The sequence below is a fragment of the Mus caroli genome, chromosome 13 (assembly GCF_900094665.2).
Source record: "Mus caroli chromosome 13, CAROLI_EIJ_v1.1, whole genome shotgun sequence".
NCBI classification, from domain to species: domain Eukaryota; kingdom Metazoa; phylum Chordata; class Mammalia; order Rodentia; family Muridae; genus Mus; species Mus caroli.
In genome coordinates this window covers 7,889,896-7,898,238 of record NC_034582.1, presented here as the reverse complement: position 1 = coordinate 7,898,238, position 8,343 = coordinate 7,889,896, and positions in this window count along the sequence as shown.

The following is an 8,343-nucleotide window of genomic DNA, read 5'->3' as shown; positions in this document are numbered from 1 at the left end:
CAGAATAGATCTGTATTTTAAACTTCAAATAGTTTATTGCTTGTTTGTCTTAATAAAAATGTCCCAAAGTTAAATTGGAGGCTGAGGGATCTATAGTTAATCATGTCCAATCTCATATGGGTACAGAATTACTTTCCTTGATTGATAAAACAATTCTGTAATGAATTTTTAGTTGCTTTGCTGGAACCTGAAGGGCAAGTCTTTTCTTGCCCTTCTGCCATCTCTCATTTTCCCATAAGGGGCTTCCATCCATAGGTATCTATCTGTTCTTATCAATCATGCTATTAGAAGAAGCTTGCTTTTTTTTTCTTCAGGAGCAGGGGAAGTATCCTTGTACTCTGGAACACATGAGATAGGATGATGGCCTTATGTAGCCCAGGCTCACTGACTTGCCATCCCCAGGGTTCTACCAGCCTCTCTTTCCTCATTGCTGAGATCACTAGTGTGTGCCACCATACCCAAACTTTTATGTATATTCCAGGGATTAGAACTCAGGTTCTCATGTTCTTGACACAAATGTTTTACCCACTGAGCCATCTTCACAGCTCCTCACTCTCATATATTTGTAGGTACATGGACTTGGTGAGAATGTAGGCATTCATACATTTATGGTCACTAAGATGAGTCAAGTATTTATTGAAAATTCACCTCCTGGACTCAGTTGGACTAGAAAAGTAGGATAGCCAATAGGTGGCCTGTAAAAGCAGACAGTTTAAGAAGTTTAAGAAGGCACACAGTCGAAACTTTGAACAGTGAGTGAAGCAAAGCATCCAATAAGGAAAGCTCAGGAAACCCATGCTTCTGATCTTCACTATGGCATGTAGACATCTCCTCTTTTTCTGTCATATTTGCATTTTCCCCACCATTACACCTCCATTCCTCCTTTATGTAGGCTCCTCCTGACTTGTTGTTTGAAGAATCTACTCCCCATCTTCGGTCCACACTAACCTCAGAAAGGCCTCCACTGTGCCTCTTTCATTCATCTCCAAGTCTTTTCTTCAGAGAGCCTGATTTTCCCCATGTTTTCTCAACTCATGACTGATGTCACTGCTTGTCTCGTAGATACCTTGTTTTGAAATCTAGATTACTGTGAGACTCTGAGATGGCATGGTGGTTTTAGGTTGCACCTGCCTGAGTGTCTTATGGATGGTGTTCATTGTGCTGATATTCAACATGAGTAAGTAGTCCTGGCTATTTATTTTATATTGAAAACTGACATGGTTCTGCCATTCTGAATAGAGCTCAGGTAGTAACAATAGGCATTACTTGTGGCCACTTACTTTCCAGATACTGTAGTAAGCTCTTTTTATGCACACTCTGTTTTGAATAACCATTAAAAACTTTTATTACATTTATTTGTGTGCAACTGTGGAGGCCTGGCAGGAGTCTGCTCTTCTACCACATGGTTTCCTGGGACTAGACTCAGGTTGTCTGGAGCCTGACTTTAAACTCAGTTTCTTTATCTGCAAAAGAGATATAGGAACAGCCCTGGAGCACACAAGGGGCTCTTGTAAGGAATAAGTGGATTTATACATGTAAAGTAATGTGCATATTGTCGCTGTAACTTAGTCTTTCTGATACCAAAGAAAAAATGGGAAAGTGGAAACATGAGAAAAGCTAGGTAGTAATTTAACCAGCATGGTCTGAATCACAGGGCATACATAACAGCTGAGGGAATAGTAGTTTATTAATAAATATTTGATGGGAGTATCAAAGGAATCTGAAAATTAAGTAAAGGGAGAGAGCTAGGTCCCTGTGAGCATAGGTAACAGAAATGCCTGGCACTGTGGCATTTAATTAAAGGGATGAAGGAGGGAAATAGAAGAGGGAGGAGGAAGGAAGTAGAAGAAGGAAAAGGGGAGGAGGGAAAAGGGAAGGAGCTATGGAAAGGAAGGAGGCAGGAGGGGATGGATAGAGGGAAGGAAGTGAATAGTCTTCATGGACTTTGCAGATATCAGTAGCCTATGAATGGTTTTGTGTGGATATATCCCTACAAAGTCATCCTTGTGTCTGATGACCTGCCATCATGTTTTCTTATGGCAGAAATCTTAATGTAGACATGTTCCAGAGGGACATCAAGTGGAGGAGAAATCAACAGAAGCTATGCATTTGCCTGAAGAAACCACATAGATGCCAAAATCAGACCTATTAATGCCATTGGAGGAAGGTGTACACAGATGGATGTAGTCCTAGACCCTAAGCTGGGGAGCCTCAGACTGGCACTTCACACCAGGGACTTTAGAGAGTTAACCCAGGCACTTGCTGTGCCCAGACACACCATGCTGTGTCCAGGAGGTAAACAACCCTTCCCCAAACTTCTAGGTTTATGAACAAATGGAACAGCAGCTGTTTGTGATCATCATGCCTTGGTTTTCTAGCACACTTATGGTCTATTTAGTTCTATTGCCTGTTAGCTAGGGGCATTTCTGTGGAGTGTTGAAAGTACAGAAGGCCAGGCCATAAGAAGCAAACACAATCTACTTGACTACTTACCTCTCCTCATTAGGGATGAGGTGAGGATCCTTAGAGACAGGAATGAGGCTTTATTGGGTACTTGAACTCCAACAAAGTCTATCTTCCCACAGCGGGGTGCTCATTATCAGGGAAATGGGCCAGAAATGCCCATCATGCCCATTGGCAGATCCTAGGAGAAGTAGACAGACAGGAATGGAGTCATCACCTCCACAGCTGAGTTTTCATGGCTGAAGCGATTCTTACTTTAAAAAATCATCCTTGTTAAAATAGAGGTTGCTTAAACAAGGCTTTCTACTTTATATAATAATTAGTTAATATGGCCTAGACAAACCTTATAACTACTTTTTCAATTCAATTAAGCAAGAAAATGCCAGAGTGATTATTAAACAAATTCATAGAAAGGTCAATGGATTTTCCTTGCAAATCTAGAATATTTAAGTATCTGCCCTCTACAAGCTCATTCTTGGGATTATTTTGCACAAGTATCAATAAGATATTCTCCTTTACAAAAAACAAACAAACAAACAAAACAAAACAAACAAACAAACAAACAAACAACACTACCACCACCCCCCACAACAACACATCCTTTCTATCAGTATAATTGTGGTTTTCAAGTTTTAGTGGGAGATTCTAGAACAAGTTACCACAAACTTCCTAACTACATATGAGTTAGTTGGAAGTGTTGACACATAGTCTTAGTAATTTAGAATGGATCTAAAGTATTCTGAATGTGTAACCAAGTCAGGGGAAGGAGGGAAAGAGGAAGGGATGTGGGGAGGAGACCAAGAGAAGAACAGAGGTGGGGGAGGGAGAAGGAGACAGGCAAACTATGGCCATCTATCTTACTCTCAGAACAATCTTGTCACGGTTTAAAAGCTATACGTTGTCAGACCATAGGAGAGAGGGAGAGAAAGAGGAAGTTCGCTTGTATGAGACTGTGCAATTCAGCACAGCTCAAATCACCTAAATTCAGGAGTCTACTCCTCAATCTAAAGCATTCACTGCAACATTAAATGCCGACTATGAAATCAGTTAACCCATATGTGGTACTCTGGCTCAGTCTGTGGAGTTCTCTGGATGAGTCTGCAGGGCGGATGCTCTGGACTTTCCTAAGTCCTTGGAAAGAGAGGTCTGCTGGAAGCTTTCTGCCTCTGTTCTGACTCTGGGTTCCAGGCCATAGCAGACAGATTGGGAGTTTTTCTGTGCCTGAGTTCTGTGGTCAGAGAGCTGGGGCTCAATCTTGTTATTGGTTCTGCGTCTTTAGAAGACTACTCAGCTTTTCTGGATGTTGGTTTCCCTTCACAGTCTGGCTTTGCATATGGAGCCGTAAGTGAATACACACTTGCCATTGTCATGATCCTGGTTGTTTCAATGGTTGTGTGAAGCTCTCATCCAGTGTTCTGACAGCCTACTCTGTCCACATGGGTACTGGGGAATAGTGTGATGCTGCAGAATGTTGCTGGTACTGAGTAAATAAACAATCTATTCATTGATGTCCAATCTTTCTGCTACAAGACATGTCTGGACAAGTTTGACATTTTATCTGTAAGCTGCTTGAAATTCTCTACATGCACACTGCAATGATACAATCCCACAGCATCCAACCAAGTACAATGTACTCTAGCCACCCCAACAGGGGCTGAAAAGATACAAAGAAAACAGGACAATTTGATCTCCAACCTGGTTCTTTCTAAAAAACACAAGGATTCGTGATGACCAGATTAGACAAGGAAGCAGTAGCTTCAATATAAGCAATAGAATCCTGAGTAGGGTTGAGTTGGGATCTAGGTGCAGGCTTGGGGCTCACTGAGGCAGTGTGTGCATTCTAGTTCCACCTGATATGTACTTTCCAAACACTTCCTATACAACATTTGGATCAATCAAATTTCATTGTGTGGGATATCAGGAGCATCCAGTAAGGTGGACAACTTGCTATGCAGAAGACCCTCAGAATGATGTATTTACCATTTACCTTCCCACTAGAACACAGAGAAAATACCAAAACATTTGACAGGGAAACACCAGGAAGTTACCTTATCATTTGTCTGTTATGAGACAATTCAGGACAAATAATAAATCTTATCCTAAAGCAGGTTGTAGTTTCCTATACCATAGTTAACACCATTGTGATCCAATCCACAGATAAGAATGAACGACCATGTGCCTTAGCTGCCATTTTAAAACTTATTTTCTTTATTGGGAAATTTATATGCAATGAAGTATGATTTTTTGTTTTGCTAAAGTATGATAAAGAATTAAAAAATAAGATATACTAAAGAAGAAATGAAATAGGGATGATAGTAATAGAGGCAACAGAGAAATGACAAGAGATTGGGAAGACAGACATAATGACAGATATGAGAGATGGAGGTGATGGAAGAGGTGGAGATGATGTCAGAGATGGAGAAAATGTCAGAGAAGGAGATGGTGGCAGAGATGGGGATGGTGGCAGAGATGGAGACAGGAAGAAAGATGGTGTTGTCAGGAGAGATGGAGATAACAGAGAAGTTGATGGCAGAGATGAAGATGACTAGATGTAGAGATGACAGAGACAGAGATGGTGGACAGAGCTAGAGGTGATAGAGAGAGGAAGATGAAGATGCTAGAGAACAAAAGATGAACAATACTAGATATAGAGATGATAGAGAACAGAGAAAACATAAGAGATGGTAGATGATGAAGAGATAGATAACAGAGATGGTAGAGATAGATTGAGAAGCATTCACAGAAAGTACAAACAACACAGTCTGGTGGTGAATTTCCTTGGGGGAACAACAGATATCTTGGGATCAAAATATGTTTTTCCACTTGGTACAAGAGGTATACGCATCAGGGAGTTTGAGTCCGAGCACAGAGAGACCTGTGAAGTGTACAGGTTTTTCTAACCCAAAGATCCAACTGTGTGATGGAACCACTGCACTTTCTCAGGGAAGAAAACTCAACCACAGCCCCGTGTTTATCAAAAGGCTAAGATGCAGTGTCAAATATAAATATACAAGTCTTCCTTGGTTACACAATAGGATATAAACCACAGTCTTCTGAGCAGGCAAAATAACAATGACAAACTGAACCAAGCCAGTGCTGATGTCAGTAAAGATGCAATGAGCTTTTGCTCCCCCCACAGAACTGACAGTTTCCACGGGTATAGAAGTAGCCTGTGACATTTTAATGCCAAATTAGTTATTATTCTTTCGAATTTAGACTTACCCTCCAAGACTTGGACTTCTTACTTCAAAAGCACCCACCACAGAGGGCAAATGCTGGCTTCTGGATCATGCCCCACTAATGTTCTGTATAAGTACTGAACTCTGTCCAAAGTCTCAACCACGTGACACTTGAATCAATACAGCTGGAGGGTTCTCATGTCTCCTCATTTTCATCAATATTGGTTCTTGTTTGTCTTTCTGTCTGTAGCTATCCTCCTGTGTATCAAATGATTTCTTGTGTTTTTAATTTGCATAGTAATCAATGATACTGAATATCTTCTCATGTGTGATTGGTCACCCATATATAGGCATTGGAGAAGTGTAGTCTCATATCATTTGCCTATGTTCCAATTTCTGTTTGTCTTTTTATCATTCAATTGTTAAGTTTGCAGTACATGCACATGTATGCTATACATACACAGCAGCTATGATTGCCTTTTGTTATCTGTGTCATCTGTACTGTTTTGCTTTTTTTTTTTTTGTAGTGTCACACCAGGTTGGAAAAAAAATGATGTCTTTTGATATATTTTTTTGTTGTGCAACAGTTATGTTGTTTGGTGTCTGTTCTAAGACACCATTACCCACTCAATAATCATGAACATGTATCCTGCTTTCTGCTTTAGTAGGTTTAGCTCATATATCTAAGCCTATACATTTAATTTTTACATGCAGTATCAGTTGTAGTTCCAGTTGACCATCCTTCTTTATTTTTTTCTTTTGGCCTGTAAATATATGGTTGTTCCATATCAGTCAGTCAGTCAGTCAGTCAGTCAGTCAGTCAGTCAGTCAGTCTGTCTGTCTGCCTGTCTGTCTGTCTACCTACCTATCTAAATTTCCTATGAGTGTTGTAGTTCCATTTGATAAAACAGACTTTTAGATACTTCTTTTCTACCATATAACCGAACTGTTAACCGAGCATACTTGTTGAAAATCAATTGAGCACATGTGTGAGGATTCTTTCTAGCATGTTCTTTTTGTCTGTGTATCTATCTGCCTATCCTGTGTAAATTTAGCAAGATCTTTACTGCTATATTGCTGTACGGTAATGAATCAAATTAAATCAAATTAAACTTGGTTCTAACTTAAGATGTGTATTGGATGTTTCTTTTTGTTCTATTAGACTTCTTTACATATTTATAAGACTTTATATTTTCATTTTAGGACAAGATTTAAACTGATGGAAAGTAGTGAGCTGAGCTTTTAAGAGGGGACTGTATGATTCTATAACTCTACTTCTAGATATTGTCATCGTAACAGTACTTATTTTTTTATCTGTGGATATGGGATATTTTCATTTTTTATTTTTAGAAATTATTTAATTAAATTTTGAATGTTGTGTTTGTGTGCATGAGCATGCCCACTGAAACCTGTGTAGGTTGTTGGCTCCCCTGGAGCTGGGGTTACAAGCAGCTGTGAGATGTCTGATGTGGGTGCTGGGAACCAAACTCCAGTTCTCAGCAAGAGCAGCAGTCTCTCTCAAACACTGAGCCACTAGAAGTAGTCTTGAATACTTTCTCAGTTCCATTTTCATTTTCTCCAATGCAATGACAAGAAACAATTTGAGGGTGTTTCTCAGAAGATACAATACCACCTAAAAGATCTTTCATACTGGGAAAGTTCTACTATTTTTTATTGAACAAAACCATAGGGATATCTTAACAGTTGTCACAGATCTATTTGTAAATATACTTTTATAATGTCATCAGAGCATAGATACTTTAAAATATTTATTTATTTTAATCTTATATGAATGAATATTTAAGTGCATGTATGGGTGTGCCTGGTGCCATAAAAGCCAGAAGAGGACATCCAATCTCCTAGAACTGAAGTTACTGGTAGGTGTAAGCCAATATGTGGGTTCTGAGAGTGGAACCTGTGCCGTCTCCAAAATAGTAGCAAGTGCTTCTCACCACTAAACCATCTCTTCAGCCCAGAGGTACATCTACAAATTACTAATTTATACAATACGTATGGACTGCTAAAAATGGGGTATAAGGAAATTAGACAAATGCTAGATTCTAAGTTCAGTGAAGTTCTTAAATTTTTCTTCATCTATATCTTACAAGTATTTTTGATACATTTATAGTTATTTCTTTCATATATTTTAATATAGATGGCCTATGTGTTTCTGATTTCAAAATATAATTATTGTTGATTTATAAAAAGAAAAAAAGTCAGTTGACTTTTCTATTCTCATTGTCACTGAGTTTGGGGTCCTTTGACATAGACAAGTTCACCTGAAAAAAAAAAGGGGGAGTTTTGTGCTCTTCTTGTCATATTCTGTTCTCTGCACTTTCAGAGCTCTGTGGAACAGGAATGGAGAGAGGAATTATTACTAGTTGGTCATGTTGCATAATTATTTTAATATATTACTATATTATTTGATCATATTTTGTTGAGCTTTGTGTTTATGTTCAAGAGAGATTTAGGCTCCAGTTTTCCTTTGTGGAATGTATTTGGGGTTTTGCATTAGGGTAATAATAATCATATAGGATGAACTAGGAAGTATTCCTTCTGTTTCCATTTTCTGGAGGATATTAAAATGGAGACAGTCTGTAATTTATCCCTAAAGGAAGCTGTATTAGTCAGGGTTCTCTAGAGTCACAGAACTTATGGATAGTCTCTATATAGTAAAAGAATTTATTGATGACTTACAGTC